Source organism: Bos javanicus, chromosome 4 (genome assembly GCF_032452875.1).
Source record: "Bos javanicus breed banteng chromosome 4, ARS-OSU_banteng_1.0, whole genome shotgun sequence".
NCBI classification, from domain to species: domain Eukaryota; kingdom Metazoa; phylum Chordata; class Mammalia; order Artiodactyla; family Bovidae; genus Bos; species Bos javanicus.
This window is the reverse complement of record NC_083871.1, coordinates 70714930-70737404: the sequence shown is the minus strand read 5'-3', so window position 1 is coordinate 70737404 and position 22475 is coordinate 70714930. Positions and strand designations below refer to the sequence as shown.

At 41.2% G+C, this 22475-nt stretch overlaps 1 long non-coding RNA gene across 1 annotated transcript; it reads right to left on the bottom strand.

Annotated features, from left to right (window-relative positions):
- Nucleotides 1–9724: 9724 nt before the first annotated feature.
- LOC133246806 (uncharacterized) lies at nucleotides 9725–22024 on the bottom strand. Its single transcript, XR_009736183.1, has 2 exons — nucleotides 21835–22024; nucleotides 9725–11353 (listed from the first exon to the last, which is right to left on the bottom strand). It is a non-coding gene; the product is annotated as an uncharacterized LOC133246806 (long non-coding RNA).
- Nucleotides 22025–22475: the final 451 nt, after the last annotated feature.

Genomic DNA, 22475 nt, shown 5'->3' with positions numbered 1-22475 from the left:
TCCACTCTGCCACTCTGAGGTGTGTTTGCTCAAAATCTGGGTTTTCTAGTCCACTGAGACTCATGGGGGTTTAGAGCTGGAAAGGCCCTTGCTGAACAGCTCCCCCTTTTACTGATGCACCCAAGAAGTGACATCCTTTGCCCCCTGACACATGACCAGCTAGAAGCACACCTTCCAGCACCCCCATCCCACATCCCACCTCATAAGGAAGCTGAACATGGCCTTCTCTTTATGAAGAATTGAGACATCTTCAAAAGGAGTGCCTTACATCCTGAACTTGCCAGCGAGGCAGTAGTTCAAAATGTTCAAGCTGCAGCTAATGTGAAAAGAACCAAAACCATATATGGACCTTACAGAAGGGTTTTCAACAATATAAAGGTTGGGGAATGAGAACAACGGGAGCCCCAGTTACCAGGAACATTCCCCTCCAGCCTCCTAATAAATCTCCTTTCTCCTTTTTGAAGTTTAAGTGCTCCCGTCTTGAGTGGTCCTCTGATAGCCAGGACCCCCTTCGGCAACAATAGCCATGTTCTGTTCCCAGGCCTGGACCCTCAGCATTTATTTGTCTGGTTGGTTGATGGTTGTTTGTTTGGTTGATTTGTTGATTGGTTGGATGGATGAATGGGTGGGTGTGTGGGTGGTTTTTTCCTTTTCCCCATCCTCTTAAAAATCTAGCCTGCATGCTACGAGCTCTTGGTTTAACATCCCCAAATCCTAGCAGTTTCCCTAAAAGTCTGTCGCATTAAACATAAAATCTACAGAACACACACCAAGCTACTTTTTCTCTCCCCTAATAAATCAGGTAAATTACCTCCTTTGTTTTTAAGACCATTTCAAGTTCACTCTTAGCATTCTTAGTTAAGGTATTATTTATGTTGTCATTTAATAGAGATTTAATCCACTTTTCAGCACACAATCGTATCACAATATCCCAGAATTTTTCACCCGTATTATTAAAGTTGAGGAGAAAGGTAGTTTTCCTCAGACACAACACTGATCGTTTCCAGATTGCATGTGTTTCTCTGGCATTTTAACCCACCTGAGTTTATAAGGCCCACTAAAATAAATAACAGTTTGGTCTGCAAAGAGTTGGACTGGGCTAATATATGCATAGAGAAATCTATGTTTATCTCCACTTTCTAGAAACATGGAGAGTCTTCTACAAATATGTGTATACACAGCAGAAACCATGTGAATCTCCTGGTAAATGTTTGCCTTCATCCTCCTGGGGCATGCTGTCACCAGATGTTTGGTCAAAACAAAATCACACACACACACACCACATATTCGAGCACCATGCCTCCCCCACTTTTTTTTTTTTTTTGAATTTTTTTTTCCTTTCATGCATGAGAAAGAACGTAGAAACACTTAGAATAATGACCAGTATGTTCTGTGTTTACTGCTGCTTTCCCTCACTGGAGACTAACTCATAAAACTTTACTCCAAATTAAACAAACCCAGGCTCTCCTTGCAACCAGTCAAAAGCTTCCACTTACACTGAAGGAAATCATGACTTCCATCTCTGAGAGGCTATACGGACAGCCCAGTGGAAAGATAATGGGTCTCGCTTTTTCTCCCCATGTTCTGCAAATCCTTGGAGGTGCCACAGTTCTCACCTGGACTCTGGTACCCACAGCCCTTCCCTTGGAATTAGAATGGAAGCTGCAAGAACCATAGATAAATGATATTTTAGAACATTAACATCTTTCCTCCTGTTTTTAAAAATTATCTGATTGCCCCAATGATGGTTATTCAGAGAATTTGAACAATCAAGGATCTTGCCAACAGATAATCAAGAAAGCATCTTTGACTGTGGCAGAGAACGTTCAAAGAAAACCAGGTCTGTAATAGATTGAGGAACTCTCTCACCATCCAATCTTTTCAGCTATGACTTCTCTGGGGATAATTAGACGTTGTCTTTGAAGAATCCAAATGAAAGAATGTCTATAAAGCCATCTAGTTCTGTGCCTAGGGTACAATATATTCTCAGTGGATATGAATTCTGCTGGAATCCCAGACTTGAGACTGTACTCTAATGATGCATATAAAAGACCTTGAGAAAGAAAACATAAAGTCTCAAGGTCAGGTCATTCCAGCCCTGACCTCGGCAGTCTGTCTTCCTCTCAGCAACACTTGGGTTTCACAGCCTCCAGCCCCATCAGACAACTACCTGGAAGAAGTTTAGAGAGGATTTCAATTTTAGAAAGACATCTACAAAGATCATTTGATGCAACCCCCCTGCTTCCTACTCTCAACAGTCTGCTTATTTTCAAACATGCCCGGCTGGAGCCAAGGGGGCGTTTTTGTGTGGTCCAGTTCCCGTTTTTTTATGGATTGTTCCTGCACTCTGGAATCCCTGGAATACTTCAGTTACAAAAATTACCATGTGCTGGGTCCTTTCGGGTTGACAAGACTGCCTTCCTTTCTATTTAAGCTGGGTTGTGTTTGTTTACTTAGGAAATGTACTCTTTCTGAACATTCAGGCTAGTTCAACATCCACTGAGATAGCCCCATTAAAAATAGGAGGATAAAATATGTATTGATACATATATGTATATATATATATAATATGAGGCAAAAAAAAATTTAAGAAGAAAGGCAAGAGGAGGATAAAGAAAGTATACCCATAGATTCTAACCATGAATTTTATTCAGAACAAACTCAGAAAATCAGGGGGTGCTTTTTCCCTCCATCCTTGAGACAAAGCCTCGCTTGTTCTCAGAGGATAGGAGGCTTACCCCACTTTACATCACTGGTCATGCTGTGCAGAGTGATTTTCCTGTTTAAACTTAGTGCTTTCTTAAATGTTATCTTTTCAAAGAAAAATTAGATAACCCTGTGTCCCCAGACTGTATCATATTTGTTTGAATAGGAAACACTAATATTTTTCTACATGTTTGGTATCAGTGTCAGTAGTAACTCAGGTTGGTGGTTAAGACAGGCCCCTTTAATCTCTGGGAATCTCCCTGGCCATCTTCCAGGAGGCAGAAAGTTCACAGTGATTTTGAATAATGATCTCTATAGCTATATGAATCATCTGTATTATTTAGCAAGAGGGAAAGAAAGTTAGATTTACCTTTTTGGTATGTAATTAATGTATCTTTCAATATGTTATTTCCTGGGTTTCCCTGGTGGGTCAGTGGTAAAGAATCTGCCTGCCGATGCAGGAGATGCTGTTCAGTCATCGATCTGGGAAGATCCTACATGGTGCAAATCAGCTAAGCTTGTGCGCCACAACTATTGAGCCTGTGCTCTAGAGCTCGGGAACCACAACTACTGAGCCCACATGCAGCAACTGCTGAAGCCTGCATGCCCTAGAGCCGACGCTCTACAAGGGAAGCCATCGCATTGAGAAGCCCTCCCACTGCAACGAGAGAGTAGCCCGTGATCTTAGCACTAGAAAAAAGCCTGTGCAGCAACAAAGACCCAGCACTGCCAAAAATAAATAAATATATTTAAAAAAATTTTAACTAATTTATTTATTTTCAAAAGGATGTTATTTCACAAGAGTTTTTCTTCTTAATTTCTCTTCTTTACCTCTGTGCCCATGTTACTTCTGCCTTTCACCCAGCCCACTGGCAAACCAACTTTCCAACTCCTTTGAACCTCTAAAGACCCTTGTTTCATTAATCTCTACATTCTCATTGGTCTAAAGCAATGTCTATCCCCTCAGAGTCCCACCCCTTCCCATGAGTCCCAAGTTGTGTTCAGGCCCCTGTGTCAGACAGGGAGGGAAGCAGAAATAGCAGCAAACACACATTTCTAAAACAACAGATTCTCCATGTGAACAAACTCGCCACCAGGACAAAACTAACCTGTCCTCTATAGCCAGCATTGGCATATTCAAAGTTTTTAAGAGTAAAAGCTTATTATTAGCACCCCAAACTTTATTTTTCAGTACCTTCACTTCAAATACACACACTGAAGAATTCCATGCCACCTTGCTTCCTAGTACGATAACCAACCCTTTGAAAATCTAGCATCAGGCAATTGGTGTGCTTCCTCTCCCAGGGGAAAGTAGCTTCATTCTACCTAAGAATGAAGACCTGTTTCCTCCTAGTCATGTTTCAGCCATCAGTGCTCAGATGACAGCAGTAATACTTAAGGTAATAAAACATATCTCTGGTCACCAAAAGCACCAGATAAGCGGTTTGCTGCTCCACTGGAGCGAGTAAGCCCTTTGCTAAAAACCTTATGGGTCTCTTTAAATCCAAAGCTTCAAACCTGTGTTAAAGGATAACACTCTTTGCCTGCCTCTCTTTACTCAAGAACAATATCCTTAGGGGCTGCTAAGTCGCTTTAGTCATGTCAGACTCTTTGTGACCCTGGGGACTGTAGCCCACCAGGCTCCTCTGTCCACGGGATTCTCCAGGCAAGAAAACTGGAGTGGGTTGCCATTTCCTCCTCCAGGGGATCTTCCCAACCCAGGGATCAAACCTATCTCTCCTGTGGCTCCTGCATTGCAGGCAGATTCTTAACCACTGAGCCATCAGGGAGGTCTAAAGAATGCCCCCAAATTATATAACCTTCAGACTCCACAAAACCTAGATCTACTCTGTTATGAACTGAACTGTACTCTTTCCAAAGTGAATATATAGAAGCTTTAGCCTCCAGTGTGACTGTATTTGGACACACAGCCTTTAAAGCGGTAATTAAGGTTAAATGAAGCCTTAAAAACTGGGCCCTAATTCAATGTGACTGCTGCCCTTATAAGAAAATAGACATCCAAGTTGCACGCACACAGAGAAAAGGCCACGTGAGGACACAGTGAGAAGACGGCCGTCTGCAAGTCAAAGGAAAGAGGCCTCAGGAGAAACCAAACCTGCCAACACCTTGATCTTGGACTTTGAGCTGCTAGAACTGTGAGAAAATAAATTGCTGTTGTCTAAGCCACCCACATGGTGGTATTTTGTATGGCAGCCCTAGAAGACTAATAAACACCCCTAGAAATTAGGAACCATTTTTTAACTTTTCCACTACCAAATTTTGTTAATGATAACATTCAGTGCTTACTGAAGTGCAGTTAAACAGGTAATCTCATCCATAATCAAAACTACATTGCTGACAGCACATGATTCACCACAACTTTTTGGAAAGCAAGTTTGAAATAAGCATAAGACATAAAAATGTTCATTCTCATTGCCCCAGTAATTCCTCTTCTGGGAATCTATCTTTAAAAAAAATCACTCATAATATTTTTTAAAACATATTCACAAAGAAGCTCTTTAAAGTATTATTTATAATACTTGCCCATGACTACAAGTGATTCCCCCACCCACCATGAGTTGCAAGCTGTGTGGCCCTTGGATTTCTGGTAGAATCTTCCAGAGATATTTGCAGATTCCCAAAGTTAACCATATATCTATATACGAAATTGTGTTAGTTTATTTGCAAAGAATAATTGTTTCCATTTCAGTATGCATGCTCCTTGGCAATATGATATTGCTTGTCCACCCTTTAAGAGGTAAAATCTGTTTATCCATCCTTTGGTCTGGGCTTGGTCATAGAGCTTACTTTGGCCTATGGAACACTGACAAATATGATGGAAGCACACTGAAAAATGATTGAGAAATATTTGCATGTGAATTTTGCTTTCTCTTTCTGCACTTGAACCTTGAGGCCTCTGTGAGTCCAGTCTAGTCTGCTGAAAGGTTCTGTGCTGGAAAACCGAGGCACACTCACCAACAGCCTCCAAACCCCAGGTATGTGCTTGAGCCCTTCCAAGGCTATCCAGCCCCAGCCAAGCCATCACAGGCCAGAATTCTCCTAGCCATCTCAGCTAACCACAGAATCACAAACTAAACAATAAATGTATATTGTTTTAAACTTCCAAGTTTTTGCTCATTTGTTATAGAGCAAAAACTAATAAATAATTTCCTCCATAAAATTCAAATGGGACAAATAGACAAATGCTCATATCTTGATATTGGGCAGTCAGTTCAAGGACTCTTTGGCTAGCTCCTGGACTCTAATCTTATGATTCACATTCCCCTAATGCTTCACTAAGATTACTACTTATCACATGCCCTGGCCCTTTGGAATTGCTTGAGCTGAAATCTCAAAGACAAATATGCAAATGCACATGGTCTGATTTACTATAAAACTGGAAGTGAGGTGAATCCTCTACATTACATGCTCTCCCTCAAGCAGGCCACGTAAAGTTACAGCTACGGAGAAGATATGGAGGGACTTCCCTGGTGGTCCTGTGATAAAGGTCCCATCTGCCAATGCAGGGGACACAGGTTCAATCCCTGGTCCAGGAAGATTTCACATGCCAAGGGGCAAATAAGCCTGCACACTGAGACTACTAAACCCAAGTGCTACACCTACTGAAGCCAGCATGCCTGAAGCCTGTGCTCCACAGCAAGAGGAGCCACCTCAACGAGAAGCCTGCCCACCACAAAAGAGTTGCCCCCACTGACCGCAACTAGAGAAAGTCTGCACCCAACAACGAAGACCCAGGGCAGTCAAAAATAAATAAATAATAATTTTCGAAAAAGAAAATATGGAAATTTGAGAAATGTTTTGATGGAACATTAAATAAAAAGAATAAGAATCAAATTTGTCTTTAACTTATGATGACAAATAGGTAAAGAAAAATAGATTAAAAAATAGATAAATAGTTACACTGAGGGAAAAGATGGTAAAGAATTTTACCAAAGTTCATAGAAGCTGCTTTAGGATGCTGAGTTATGAGTAATTTTTTTTCTTTTCTATATTTTCTGTAAGATAATTGCATTACCTTCATCAGTTAAAAAATTTATATAGAATCCTTTTTTAAAGTTGTAACCTGATTAGGGGTAGAATCCTTTTATCATTTTTTGCTTTAAATGTTTGCTTTATTATTTTTAAACTTGCTAGCCTACAAATTTAAAAACATAGCTTAAACCATACTATCCCAGAAAATGAAAAAGACTATAGTTTTCTGATTTATTTTGATCTTGCTCTGATAGTTCAGTTGGTAAAGAATCTGCCTGCAATGCAGGAGACCTCAGTTAGATTCCTGGGTTGGGAACTACTGGAGAAGGGATAGGCTACCCATTCCAGTATTCTTGGGCTTCCCCTGTGGCTCAGCTGATAAAGAATCTGTTTGCAATGCAAGAGACCTGGGTTTGATCCCTGGGTTGAGAAGATCTGCTGGAGAAGGGAAAGGCTACCCACTCCAGTATCCTGGCCTGGAGAATTCCATGGACACTATAGAGTCCATGGGGCACAAAGAGTCAGACATGATTGAGCAACTTTCACTTTCAATACTGAACTAGAGTTTTGCAAAATCGGTTTAAACTCAATTTAAACCACTTTTTGAGACCAGGGCAAGTCTAACTTCACTGAATTATAAACTGTTGAAGCCTCCTGGCTGAGTCCCAGTTTGATTCAGCTCTAAGCTGAGTGCAGAAGCAAAAACCAGGATGCCACATTTTTAGACCACAGAGATGGCTCCAAACCCAGCTATCTAGCTTGGAATGAGTAGACTTTAGCTATCTTCCAGAAAAAATACAGGCCTGAAGCTTCTGCTAACTCCTACACAATTATACCCACAGTCAGGAAAGCATTCGGAAAGAAAAAGATAATAAAATCAGACTCTTTAAGTGTTTTCCTGTGCCCCCACCCCTGCCTCGGGCAATCTCTTTACAGAGTAATTCCTTTGACTTTTGGCCTCTGTAAATTCTTATTCTGAGCCAGTCTTCCCTCATCTCACATCCAATCATCGCAGAAAGTGTCCAAATGAGTGAAAACATGTATTTCATCTCCAAGAAATTTTCTTGTGAAACTTAAACAGAAAAGACTCTGGTCAGTTTGTGCTCCAGCTTTCCTCAAACACTCACCATGGATTTCCCACATCTCTCAGTCAGTTTAACATAAATTCTTACTAGAACTGTGTCAGTCCCCATTAATAAACATGGCTCCTACATACAAATTCAATCACTTTATGAAATCTAATATGTCAAATGGCAAAACCATAAAATAGAAAGTTTATGTAATTAGAATATTAAACAACTGTCACTCAGTTGTAATACAGCCAATTCCACAGCAGCAAATGGCCTCATTAATATGGAAAGGAACAGGATTCAGTCAGCTTTATTGCTTTGTCCATCAGTCACCCATGAGGGTGGTTCTAAGAGCTGAACTTGATTCTAGGAAAAGTTCTGCCCTAAGGGATAAAAAAAGGAGGGGGAAACCAAGTTTATAAAATGTCAAGCCAGAATTTTAACTATTTGCCTGCTGCCACTTGAACTTTGTCAGATGCTGTACCTCCTCCACTCAGGCTTTCCAGGTGGTGCTAATGGTAAAGAACCCACCTACCAATACAGGACAAATAAGAGGCAAGGGTTTGATCCCTGGGGTCAGGAAGATCCCCTGGAGTAGGAAATGGCAACCTGCTCCAGTGTTCCTACCTGGAGAATCTCATGGAAAGAGGAGCCTGGCAGGCTATAGTCTATATGGTCACGAAGAGTCAGACACGACTGAAGCAACTTAGCATTCACCTACCTCCACCCAGAGCTGTGTGTCAGGACTTGCAGAGTTGGACTGGAATTTTCCAGAAAAGGGTGAATTTACACATCAATGTTCATAGCAGCATTACTCCCAGTAGCCAAAATGTGGAAACAACCCAAGTATCCATCAACAGATGAATGATAAACAAAATGTGGTAGATACTTCCAAGGGAATGACATTTGGCTGTAAAAATAAATGAAAACAGACACAATAGGACAAATATTACATGATTTCACTCATATGACACCTAGAATAGGCAAATACACGCAACAAAATGGGTGAAACTTGAAAATGTGATGCTGAGAGAAATAAGCAGACACAATAGGACAAATGTTACATGATTTCACCCATATAAGACAGCTAGAATAGGCAAATTCATAGAGACAGAAGAATGACTAGAAGTTACCAGAGGCTGAGGGTGGGGAGAAGGCGGAGGTTTCGCCTAAGGGGTAGAGTTTCTGTTTTAGGGTGATGAAAGAGTTCTGGAAGCGAATGGTGGTGATGGCTGCAAAACACTCATGCATGTACTTAAAAGCTATTGAATTCTACACTTGGAAACTATTAAAATGATCAATTTTGTTTTGTATATATATATATGTAGTTTATCATAACAAACACCTTAGAAAACAAAGGCTTGAAAGATCACATATTTGGATAAAAAGAAAATGAACACAACTTAAACAACTCTGTACAGCACATTTCTATCCCTCTGCAACACTTTTCTCATCTTTTCAGTCTTCCTTAGCAGAATTTCTTCAAGACTCTATGTAGGATTTCTTATTTTGAAGGTGAGAATAAATAAGAATAAGAATACTAAAGAATACTAAATACTAAAGAATAATAGATTACCCAATAAGTTGACCCCAGGTAGGGTAGTCAAATGAGAACACCCTTATCTCCACTTTATCTTTCAGCCCAATGACCTGTATCACATAACGTCAAGATTATGAAACACTTATCTTATGCTATAAAGAAATAATGTATATCCCTAATTTCAGTTTTGTTTCTCTGCTTTGCATATAGCCAAAGCCCACAGAAGGACGATAGTCAGCCATGTACTCATCACATGCTCAATAAGCAATTTTTCATCATTAAAAGCAATTTATTCTTCACATATCAGATACCAAGCTAGGTGATACAATTAGTGAGTTAAACAGTTCAGTTCTGACTGATGTTAGAATCTGAGAAAAATAAAACTCATGCAGAAAAGAGACATAAAGCAACCAAATGGAGTTGCTTGGTTTTATTATTTGAAGAAATACAAATGATAATTCCTTAGCAACAAATTATTTAAGGGAGAAAAGTGGTGGTTGGGAGAGGGCTGGTTTCTAAAGAGATTACTGATGATCTATAAGGATCAGAAAGCATGAGAACTTAAAAGATTCTTTTCCAAATCTATTTTTTACAGCTCTTCAGGGCTGAAGACGTGTTAGCTAATAAAGAGGCATTGGACTTGCTGACATGGGAAGGTTTTCATGTCTGGTTCTCACTCACTGAAACATGAGTTTCAGAACTCTATATACTCCTTTCACCCAGACTTTCAAAGCAATGTTTTTTCTAAGGTTGGTTCTAACACCTCACGATGAATCCGAGCAGCATTTCCCAAAGTGTTCTCTGGGGAATTTGAGAGGGACCTCAAGAAAAGGGTTCTGGGTTCTGTGGTCAATTAGTTTTGGAAATTCTGCTTAAAAAAAAAAAAAGACCTCCCACTGGAAGATTTACTGTGCACTTGAGCATTTAAACATCTTCTTCCCTATAAAAGCAGAAGCCATGCTTCGCCTTTTCTATGCTTTCCTGTGGGCAAAATCTACTTTCTGGCCACACTGGAAGGCTTGGCCATGGGACTTGCCTTTGCCAGTAGAATACTAGCAAATATTTTGTGAAAGTGTTAGTTATTAAGTCGTGTCCAACTCTTTGCCACCTCATGGACTGTAGCACGCCAGGCTCCTCTGTCCATGTAATTCTCCAGGCAAGAATACTGGAGTGGGTTCAGTTCAGCTCAGTCGCTCAGTCGTGTCCAACTCTGCAACTCCATGGACTGAAGCATACCAGGCTTCCCTGTCCATCACCAACTCCTGGAGCTTGCTCAAACTCATGTCCATCGAGTCAGTGATGCCATCCAATCCTCTCATCCTCTGTCATCCACTTCTGCCTTCAATCTTTCCTAGCATCAGGGTCTTTTCCAGTGAGTCAAATCTTCTCATCAGGTGGCCAAAATATTGGAGATTCAGCTACAGCATCAGTCCTTCCAATGAATATTCAGGACAGATTTCCTTTAGGATGGACTGGTTTGATCTCCTTGCAGTCTAAGGGACTCTCAAGAGTCTTCTCCAACACCACAGTTCAAAAGCATCAATTCTTCAGTGCTCAGCTTTTTTTTTTTTTTAACTGAAGGATAATTGCTTTACAGAATTTTGTTGTTTTCTGTCAAACCTCAACATGATGGTCCAATTCTCACATCCATACACAACTACTGGAAAACCATAGCTTTGACTATACAGACCTTTGTAGGCAAGGTAATGTCTCTGCTTTTTGATATGCTTTCTATGTTTGTCATAGCTTTTCTTCCAAGGAACAAGCATCTTAATTTCATGGCTGCAGTCACCATCTGGTCTGGAGTGAGTAGCCATTCCCTTCTCCAGGGAATCTTCCTGACCCAGGGATCAAGCCTGGGTATCCCACATTGCAGGCAGATTCCTTGCCATCTGAGCCACCAGGGAAGCCCCAAATATTATGTAGACCATATCTAAGCAGAAGCTTTGGATGTGCTTGAATAATTTGGGTCAATTTCTTTGTTCCTCCCCCCTGCCATGGGAAGAATGTGTCCCAGATAAGGACAGCTGCTTCAACGTAAGTCCTAGAACAAAAAGAAAAGTGGAACTCAGCAGAGCCAAGTCAAGTCAGAGCTGACCTATAGACCTAGAAGCAAAAAAGTAACATTAGGAGATTTCTGGTCTGAAGACAAAGGAGAAAGTCTCAGAAAGGGCAAGTCTGACCCTAACGGCCAAAATATTAAACAGTGATCAGGCACTTGGTGGTTCAGGGAACTGCTACTGGAAGAGATTTGAAAGTGAACAAGACAGAGGTGGCAGCCTTGAAGAATCATTCTTTCTAGGAAAGAATCAGAAACGTAGAAAAGGAGCCACGTGCCTTGGAGATGCAGCAATGAGGATAGGAAGAATATAAGAAGGTAACAACTAAGAAATTTTTAGAATTTCTATAGAAACAAAAAGAATTACAGCATCTCGGCTGATTCCAGTCAACCCCACTGCTATCACCACCGATATTATCCTTTATGGATACTGAACTCTATTACCAAAAATGAGACGCAGAATAGTTTCTCATGGAGAGAAAATTTGTCCACAAAATGCCTGGGAATCAAAAAAATCCAACCCACTATATGTAATACCACTGTAAAAAGAAAACAAAACTATAAAAGATATTTCAGTTAATAAAAACTCTCCCTGAAAAATCCAACCATGAAGCTGAGACACATATAACACAATACTGATTGAGTATTGACATTATACTGATTGAGATTGAGTTACTTTCGAATAAACCCACATATATTCAAAAACTAAAACTAAAAATAGACAAGAAATAGGAAGAAATAGAGTTCATTTTACTAAGGAAAGAAAGAAACAGAAAAGACAAAAGTATCTCTGTAACTACATGATGTCTAAGGCAGAATAGATAAAAATATAAATTAAACACATTATAAAACAGAACAAATGAGTAAATGGGTTCGTGATGCTGACAGTCAAGGTTCTAACTATAAAGACATATAAAAATGGAATGGGGAACACAAGGAAGAGTCTGTGGGTTTGGATTGGAATTGACAGTATCAATATCAACTCATAATATCATTAATAACTTCCTATATGTTTTAAATTCTAAAATCAGAGGACCTCCCTGGTGGTTCAGTGGCTAAGTCTCTGTGCTCCCAATGCAGGGGGCCCGGGTTTGACCCTTGGTCAGGAAACTAGATCCTGCTGCAAATAAGAGTTTGTGTTCTGCAACTAAAGATCCCACATGGCACAACGAAGACCCAGTGCAACCAAGTAAGTAAATACATAAAAATAATTTAAAAAAGAAAAATACTTAAAGTCAATTACATTCCAGTTAGCTGTGAGTACATCTGGCACCAAAGTCTTGGTATCTAAGTATCATTCACAACTAAAAGGAACCAGGGACCTCTGGAGAAATGACTGATTCCAGGACTGGGGCAGAGAAGGTAAAGATGAGTCTGGAATATTTTATTGTGCAGAAAGGAAGGAAGCTCTCACCAAAATGACAGAGATCTGTCAAAAGCATACAGGAGCCCCCTTGAAAGTGTTCCCATTAGCCAAATCTGAGGCAATTTGAGCATCAAAACAAATGGATGATAATCCACTTAATAAAATGGAATCTGTGAGTAATGGATAAAAAAGAGAGAGAAGGGAAAGAAAGGTCCTTCCATTAAATAGAAATGTGAAAGGAGTAGGGAGCACTCTGGATTTAAGCTTCCACCCCCTCCCTTTACCCAGGCAACCTTGTCTGATCACAATTTGCACACAATTTGCACACCTGCCCCAGGGAGCAGAAAGAAGCACCTCATTGACCACACTGGTCAGAAAGACAGACTTCTCCAGGGAAGTCATTACAGTCAAGAGGAGCCTTCATAAATCCGGAAAGGGGGTGAAAAAGTGAAGTAACCAAAGGTTACAGACTATGAGCTGCTGATAAGACCTGGTGACAGGAGCGTGGAGTCTCAGTCCTGCTGACAACAGAAAAGAGAAAGAGTTCTGATAAAGAAACGAAAGACTGCTCATCAACTGAGAAACCCTTGAAGCCACAGAGCAAGGTTAGAATTACATAGCATAAGCTACGTGACTTCCCCTCTTGAATTATCACAGACCTCAATCGTCCATCATGGATCTTTTTCCTACTGCTCCTGAATGCATCCTCAGAATCTTTCTCAGCACGGTTACCCACTGGCTTTTTATCCAAGGCAAAGGACATCTTTTCTATGTGTGTGAGAGCTTTACAAAGTTGGTAGCAGAAAGGGGAAGGAAAAGGAAGAGGAGCCTGAGTGCTGGGTCTCAATTCAGCACCCATGTTGGTGACAGACCTAAATCATACTGAGTATAAGTACATTTTAGAGTTTACAACCCAAACAACTACTAAAATTTTAACATTATAGCAGTTCGGTGCTTTAAAGGTCAATTCCTTTCCAGTTATAAAGAAGAATTATTTCTCTAAGCAGTCCAGAAAGTATGAACTTAACCATGGAATGTCAGAAAAAGCACACCAAACTTTTACTAAATCTACCTGTGGTGCTGGGAATGTTTATAGTCATCTAATCCAAAAGCCAATCAAAATCTCATGTTGAGCTTCTACACCTCCACTTAAGAAATCAGGAGTTTAAGACTCACACACATAGAAAACAGACTTGTGGTTGCCAAAGAGAGAGGGGCAGTGGGGAAGGAATAGATTGGGAGTTTGGGACAAGCAGATGCAAACAACAAGATCCTACTGTAGAACACAGGGAACCATATTCAATATCCTGTCATAAATCATAACAGAAAAGAATACAGAAAAGAATATGTATATGTGTATAACTGAATCACTTTGCTGTACAACAGAAATTAACATAACACTGTAAATCAACTACACAGTACTTGGATAAAATAATATTTTAAATAGGAAATAAGCAGCTAAGACCATGGGGGCTCCAAGGGACTTGAGATTCTACCAGTTGCCCCACGCTCCCTGAAGTCATGGGAGGCTGGACTTGTTAGCTACAAGCACTAGTATCTTAGGGCAGTAGAATCAGAATAACACAAACAAATTTTAAAGTTTTCATAATAAGAAAAGACCAGACTGGGCCCCATCTCTCTCAAGCCCAGTTTTCTAGTCCTCAAAGCCCATAATGAATTGCACAGCTTCTCTACGATTATAGACCTTCCTACTGAAAGCTCGGTTCAATGAGTTAGTATGAAAATTGTCAGCAGGCCTCACACATTAGAGCAGGAGTCAGCAAGTTTTTCTGTAAAGGCCTGGATAGGCTATATTTTCGGCTTCGTAGATCATGCAGTCTCTACCTCAACTACTCACCTCTGCCCTACAAAGCAGAAGCAGCCCTAAATAAACAAATGGTTGTAACCGTGTTCTAGTAAAACTTTATTAACAACTGGCATTGCGCTAGATTTGGCCCAAGGCCATTTTGCTGAGCCCTCATGCTGTTTGCTCAGTGTTGAGTCCAGACGAATGGCTGCCACAATTCCACCCCCAGTCCTGGAATGAGACTTTTCCTTCCGTCAGACTTACTATGAAAACTTCAAAATTCTTTTTCATTATTCTGATCCTACTGCCCTAAGATACTAGAACGTGTAACTAACAAGTCCAGCCTCCCATGACTTTAGGGAGCATGGGAAAACTGGTGGCATCTTACGCCCCTTAGAGCTTCCATAGTCTTATCTGCATATTTCTTACTTACCTAGGTATTTAAAAATTCATTTTATTGAAGTACTATAGAGTTGATTTACAATGTTGTGTTGATTTCTATTGTACAGCAAAGTGATTCAAAGTGGTTCCTTTGTTTAATCTTCAAGGGAATGTTTACGTGCTATTGGCTACACCACTGCCTCCTGAGTTCTCATTTACAAATGTTATGGGGACCACTGAACATGAGCTAACCAGCAACGTGTTGGCACAAAGAGGATCTGGAGGCTCCACTGAAAACACTCCTAGTACACAGTTAAAATGTCATCACTGGAGATGCATTTTTGCACTCAACCTTCCAACTTGAGTTTGCTGGAAAAGTTCACATTTGCCTTTTCATTCCTCACCCTGTGTTGTGACGGCTTCAGGCCTTTAGCAGGGGCCGTATTTAAATTGTCAGGAGATGTCAACAAGTCGTGAGGGACAGCCTCACACTGGCAGCAATTACTAGAGGGCAGTGATCAATGGGGGTCTTTTGTTAGCATTGCAGGATCACCATCGACTCAGGAAGTAAGTGTCCTGGCGGTTTAGGCGAAAACTGAAATGGACAAGCAGTTTCACCCTGGCTGCACATAAGCCACAAACCTACACTTCTGCCATTAATTATTCCTGCCCAAATAACTGGGAGAGGGGGAGTGTTACCCTCCACCGTCTGCAGTCTACAAGAAGAGGGGGTGGCCAGGCTCACAGAGGTTCTATTTACGGGGCCAGGAAATGCATCCTTCATGCTTTCCGGGAAAGGGTGATAGACTTACTCTGCTGAGATTCCTTCTGTAAACAAGGCAAGACCACGTGATAGCCACTTGGTAATGAAAGACTGAAAGCTTGGTCGTGGTTTTTAACTCCAGAGATTATATTTAACTGGCATGATGACCTGACAAATTACTCCGATATGAAGAGACACCCTTTATAATCCATAATGCCCACGTTGACTTGCTTTTTTTTCTTGTCTTTTTTATTTTTTTTTCCACTTTCTTGCTTTCTACTCACACAGTTTGTGCAATAGTATGTCAAGTTGAAAGTTGAGAGAAAGGTCCACTGTGATCATCATCCAACCCTAATTACCATAAAGAATAGACGTACTTAGAATGATGTTTTTCAGGAGCAAGCAGTCAAAAATCTCATTTCCACATTATTTTGTTTCTGGATCTTCCCATAATATTCACCTAGTTCAACGCCACCTCCTCAAGAAACTTTGCCCCATCTAAAAGCTAGAAGCAATCTCTCTTGCCTCTGAGCTTCTGTAGGAATTCTTCTGCATCTTCCCAATACGCCCTGTGCAGGCTCTCTTTATGCTTCAATGTGAACGTGCCCATCCTCCCCACCTCACCTGCTTCCTCTGGAGCAGTAATCAAATCCCATCCACCCTTGCAGTCTCCGTAGCACCCACAATGGTGCCTCAAATGAAGTCAGGGCCGGACAAATATGTCATGAATGAGCAAAGTAGCTACTGCCTCTGTCTCTGGAACTCAGGGGACCAACATCAGCGTGAGTATTTGGCTTCGTAAGTCATGATGTTATCGCATGGGACTTCCCTTCCGATTAAGATTCAAAGAATACAAAAGACCTCTGCTTCCTTGACAACAAGAAAATTTCAGGCAAAATCAACATCAACTGGCTTTTCTGTAGGGCTAATTGAAGAGCTATGGGAACAAGGAAGGCTTGATGAATCCAATTCCAGAGAGAAATGGTGTCACTGCAGATGGGAAAGCAGAATGTCATTTGTGAAATGATCCTGAATTACATTCTCGCTGGTGCACCATAGAGTCCTGCCTTCAAAACAACACTGGGCTCTAAAGTCACCTAGAGGATGTAGGGGAAGCAAAGTGAGTTGACTACACAGGGATGCCTCTCATCTCCTTGGCAACTGCACCAGAAACCCCTCTGCATATGGGGTAGTTTCTCACCCCCAGAAGAGCCATCTCAGAGAATTCCCGCCAAATTCCATAGGATGGAAAGCTGGTGTGCTGCCTCCAGATGAGAACAGATAGTGATGAATGAGGCCCTTTTCCAGCGAGGCTCTCACTGAGGAAGTACGCTTCTGAGTGCTGACACCATCTCCCCGGATCACTGAGTAGCACTATTCCACAGGGGCCCCAAGCAATGGAAAGAACATCCAGCCAGAGGAATGTTTCCCATTTAAAAATTGGCTTCGTGGAGAGGTAATTATGTCCTAAGGTAAATTTTAAGTATAAGAAAGGACAGCCATTTCCATACATGAAATTACGCCATTTAACTTTATAATCATATCTTTCCTCAAGCAGTTAAGTTAATTTTTAGATGAAGGGCTTAACCATCTGTTTTTACTATGTGAAATTTCTTATTCTGTAACTTTCGCAGCTATTGGTCTTCATTTCTATGTGAAAAATCAGAGATTATCAGGAGTGTAGTTTCAACCATTCAGCCATATCTACAGGGTTTGCAGATTTATGACAGAAGGGAGACACTTCTTCCCCAAAAGAGTTTGCGGTCAATAGATTCCTTGGGCCACTCGACTGTAGCAAGTCCCCTTTGTGATGTTTTTCTTGGCACATGGGTTTGGCATAACCTGAATTGAAAGTAACTATTTCTGACTTAGTACATACAAAGAAAATGTGCCCATCTCTGGCTCAGTTTGCAAACCTGTAAAGTAGGAATAGCAACATTTACTTACGCCACAAAAAAAGCTGCTGTTTAGTGTTGAAATGTGTATTTTATAATCATGAAATGAGACTAAATGATAAAAAGATATTACTGCTGTTATAGGTAAGATGCCAAAAGAATGCAAGATGTGGGAAAACAGGCTTTATTTATGTACAAAACAGATGACTATGCCCTGTGGACTTTATTCAGAGAAAAAACATGGGGAGATTAAGCAAAATTATTTTAACTAGTAGAAGGTGGAAGAAAAACAGTGGTGACATAAAACTTTGGCTGAGTCTTCCTGCTCTGGGAGGATCATAGGAATTTCCTCAGATTGGTCAACATGACAAATCACACATCTTCATCTTCTATTTCTGACAAAATGAGCTGGACTCTAGTAAAGATTTATTCTCAATGGCTGTAGCAGGGACAGTGGTTCTTGACCTGTTTGATCCAAAGGTCCCTCTGAACATCTGATAAAAAAATTTACATCCCTTTAAAATTCACATTGTTGTTGTTGCTGTTCAGTTGCTCAGTCGTGTCCAACTCTTTGCAAACCCATCGTCTATAGCACACCAGGCTTCCCTGTCTTTCACCATCTCCCAGAGCTTGCTCAAACTCATGTCCATTGAGTTAGTGATGTCATCCAGCCATCTCGTCCTCTGTCATCCCCTTCTCCTCCTGCCTTCAATCGTTCCCAGAAGCAGGATCTTTTCTAATGGGTCAGCTCTTCACATCAGGAGGCCAAAGTAATTAGAGCTTCTGCATCCATCCTTCCAATGAATATTCAAGATTGATTTCCTTAAGGATTGACTGATTTGATCTCCTTGCAATCCAAGGGACTCTCAAGAGTCTTCTCCAACACCACAGTTCAAAAGCATCAATTCTTTGGTACTCAGCCTTCTTTATGGTCCAACTCTCACATCCATACATGACTACTGGAAAAACCATAGCTTTGACTAGATGGACCTTTGTTGGCAAAGTAATGTCTCTGCTTTTCAATATGCTGTCTAGGTTTGTCATAGCTTTTCTTCCAAGGAGCAAGCGTCTTTTAATTTCATGGCTGCAATCACCATCTGCAGTGATTTTGGAGCCCAAGAAAATAAAGTCTGTCACTGTTTCCACTGTTTCCCCATCTATTTGCCATGAAATGATGGGACCAGATTCGATGATCTTTTGTCTTTTGAATGTTGAGTTTTAAACCAGCTTTTTCACTCTCCTCTTTCACTTTCATCAAGAGGCGTTTTAGTTCCTCTTCACTTTCTTCAATAAGGGTGGTGTCATCTGCCTATCTGAGGTTATTGATATTTCTCCCGGCAATCTTGATTTCAGCTTGTGCTCCATCCAGCCCGGCATTTTGCATGATGTACTCTGCATATAAGTTAAATAAACGGGTGACAATATACAGCTTCAATGTACTCCTTTCCCAATTTGGAACCAGTCCGTTGATCCAGGTCCAGTTCTAAAATTCACAGAGGCACATCCTAATAACCTCAGTTATTATAACGGTAGCATCTAGTATTTAGAGAATACTTCAGTGGCTGGCATGGTGTTAAGTGCATTTTGCTGTTTAATCTTCACACTAACCCAATGAGGTGGGTATCATTTCCCCCATCTTACGGGTGCCTTTAGAAGCTTGGAGAGGTTGAGTTACTTAGCCTCCCATAAAAAAATTTGCTTATGATTGTAGGGATTCCCAGACCTTACTAAAGTCCAACTGTGTGCCACCAAGCAGGACCCCAGGTTAAGAACCTGCCCCCCAGAGACAGAACAGATGCACACAAGGACTCTTCAAGATGTGACTGAGGATCAGTCAATCAAAGCTCATTCTAAAACACCAAAAACACCAAACACACCATAGATGTGTCTACATACAAGCGCACATATATGTCTATATGTATGTATGAATTATCATGTCTAGGACTGACCAATTATTATTTTGGATGCCGGTCTCTAAAGTTGATTGAAACTGATGACCTGTCTCACCTCTATCCAGCTCTGTTACCTGATAAGATACTATTATGAGGTGTTTACACCCCTCCCCCAACACACACACACACACACACACACACACACACACACACACTAATCAAACAAAAACTACATTTCAGCCACCAGAAGCCCCAGCATTGACCCTGGGGAGGTGTCAGATAAAGGGCTCCCAACCAACAGACAGATTCACAGTTCCTCCACTGACATTGATAATGAATAAAATATTACCCTGGGCCTTAAAGCCTCTCTCAGACCCATTACTGATGACCCTCCCTGTCACTGGGCTCCTCTAGGAGCTGGCATTTAATCATAGGCGTGCAATGACCTCAGGGGACTGACGCTGGTTCCAGGGAAGGGGTGGTTAACATTAAGTGCCACTGAGGAATCCAGCGAGCCATCTCCAAGGGACCTGACAGCCTGCATCTTTCAGCCAGTATCCAGGTGAGCCAGAACCTATAGCAGAGACTGGCCCTGGACCCCACATCCACATAGGCTTGCTAAACAGCCCTCCAGCCTCCCATCAGTCTTCCGAAAAGAGGGTCAGCCTGAAAGTCAGTATTACCTGCAGGCTTCCAGGACATCTGCTCAAACACAGAGCAGCTTCAGGAAGAAAGTGCTGGCCATTGGGGTGTGTTTTCCCCTCTTCCTTCCCAGCAAGAGACTTTGAAGTTTAGGTGGTAAGCCAAGAGTCCTCTCCGAACATCAGGAGTTGTCAAAAGAAGTTATCCCGTCCTCCTATTGTGGGAATCAGTAAAGAGTTGACTGCTACCCTGAAGGGTGAGTTTTCTAATTAGCATGGAACTTAATTGTGTCATAACCATGTGCTGATCCCCTACCCAAATTTCGTGGCCTGACCCCTGGCCAAGGGAAAAAAGTCAACGTTAAAAAAAAAATCTCCATTAGGAAATATCAGAGACGGATCATTGTGGAGTGTCTTTAAACTACAGTGAATGAAAAGTGCTTTGGTGCCATTTCATCCAGCATGAAAAAGAAAATATCGATCTAAAGCCAAGATACTTTTTAAAAACACTATCCAGGAGTTATTTACCACCCTCCAACTTTCCAAACAAATCAGTTGTTGATTTGTTTATTCATTACAGAACCAGACACATCTGGCCACTGAAAGCTATCATATGGTGGTGGGGTGAAAAAAGAATTCAAAAATGAAGCGAGCTGAAGATCAAAACATGCTGCAAAAAAGTTCAGGGCTCAGGCACACCTTCCAAGTCATGTTATTCTATGCTATTCATACCACTTTCCTTATTTATGTAAAACCATTTTTGTTTTCTTTTCCAGAAAGAATGCTGCCAATCGCCAGAGGCAGACATGTTTATCAAGCTGTGCATCTCGCAGTCTGACATAAAATCTGTGGCCTTTGGTACAGCTGAAAAACACTCTGTCAACACCATGGAGAGAGCAAGCCCGTGGCTCTGGCCTCGACCCAAGGAGTGCAGGGGAAATGGACAAAAACTTGACTCGCAGCCAAAAATTACAAGATGAGGGAAAGGCAAACTTGAGGCGAACAAACCTTTTCCATCGAGTCTGTTTAACATCTCGTGTAAGTATCCAAACCACAAATCGGTCAGTGCTTAGGTGAAAAGACAAGTTTTTCTCCCTTTTGGAAAGCTATTTTGCTTAAGCTTCTATGAATACATCAATTATATTAGCCCTGAAAGTGTCTGTCAGTGTGATGTTAAAAGGTCCACTATTTTACAGACTGCCCACTTCAGAAACAAAATACCCTTCAAACTCCTTGCCCTGAATTGCTTGGGCCAAAAAAGAGCTCCAGGGGAAAAAAAGTGTAAACTCAGCCAGACTCAGAGAGAGAAGACCCACTGGTTTTAAGTAAACTTGTATTAATATTTGCCAACTTAATAAAACCCCACCAGCACTTGCGTGCCTTCATGTTCTTCAACAAGTCAGGAAAAGCTCTTCTGTGACAGAAACTGTGAGACCAAAGAGAAAGTTGTCAAAGAGCCCCCACCCCTTCAGCCCAACTGTGCTTGGAAGTTTGGGGAGCCAAGCTTAACAGAAGAAAAGACCAGCCCCAGGAAGACAGTCCTGAGCTTTCCTTCAAGGCAAGTGTTTGGATCCCCAGAGAAGGCATCTACCATAGCCAGACAGCACACCCAAAAAGCACTGTGTCAAGAGAAGCAGTTCACAGGTCTTTGCATAGAGATAGAAAAAATATATATAATGACAGCTCAAAATTGTGCGACTTCCAATGGACTGTATTATTACCTGGTGCTCATCAGTCAATTGCAATCACCCCTGGCTAAACTTCCAGAAGTGGAGCCATCTCAGAGCTGTTGTTTTCATCGTTATGTGTTCTTTCCAAGGCTCTTCTATCCCGGCCTCTTCCAGCCATATCTACCCTCGATCTCCACCACCCTCTGTTGCTTTCGTTGGCCAACCCGCCTGAAATGGGAGAGTTTGAATCCTTCATGCTATGTGCATAGCCAACATTCCACAAGATTTATGTCATGAAAGCCTGAAAAAATGACAAATGGTGGGAAAGAGGGCCAAAGGGGGATGTAAAAATAAATCCAACTATGATTTAACCAAAGGTGGCCCTGTACCTATACTCAGTGGGTCCCGTGAGATCCTAAGGGGCATGGGTTCAACAAGACAGAAAGAAAATGCTTCATGAGTATCTCCATAATGTTCTTATTTCCCATTCAAAATCTCTTTGGAAAAATTTACTTTTCACCCTTAAGTCATAATCCACTTGTGGCAAAATAGTAACCACACACCTAGATTGAGCAAGTGGATGACTAGTCATGAGGAGGGGCAATTCTTTTCTAAGATATTTACATCTATTCTCTAAAAACTAAGCAGAGGTGGTTGCCAGCTGTGACTACAGTCATGCAAGGCAAGTTCCC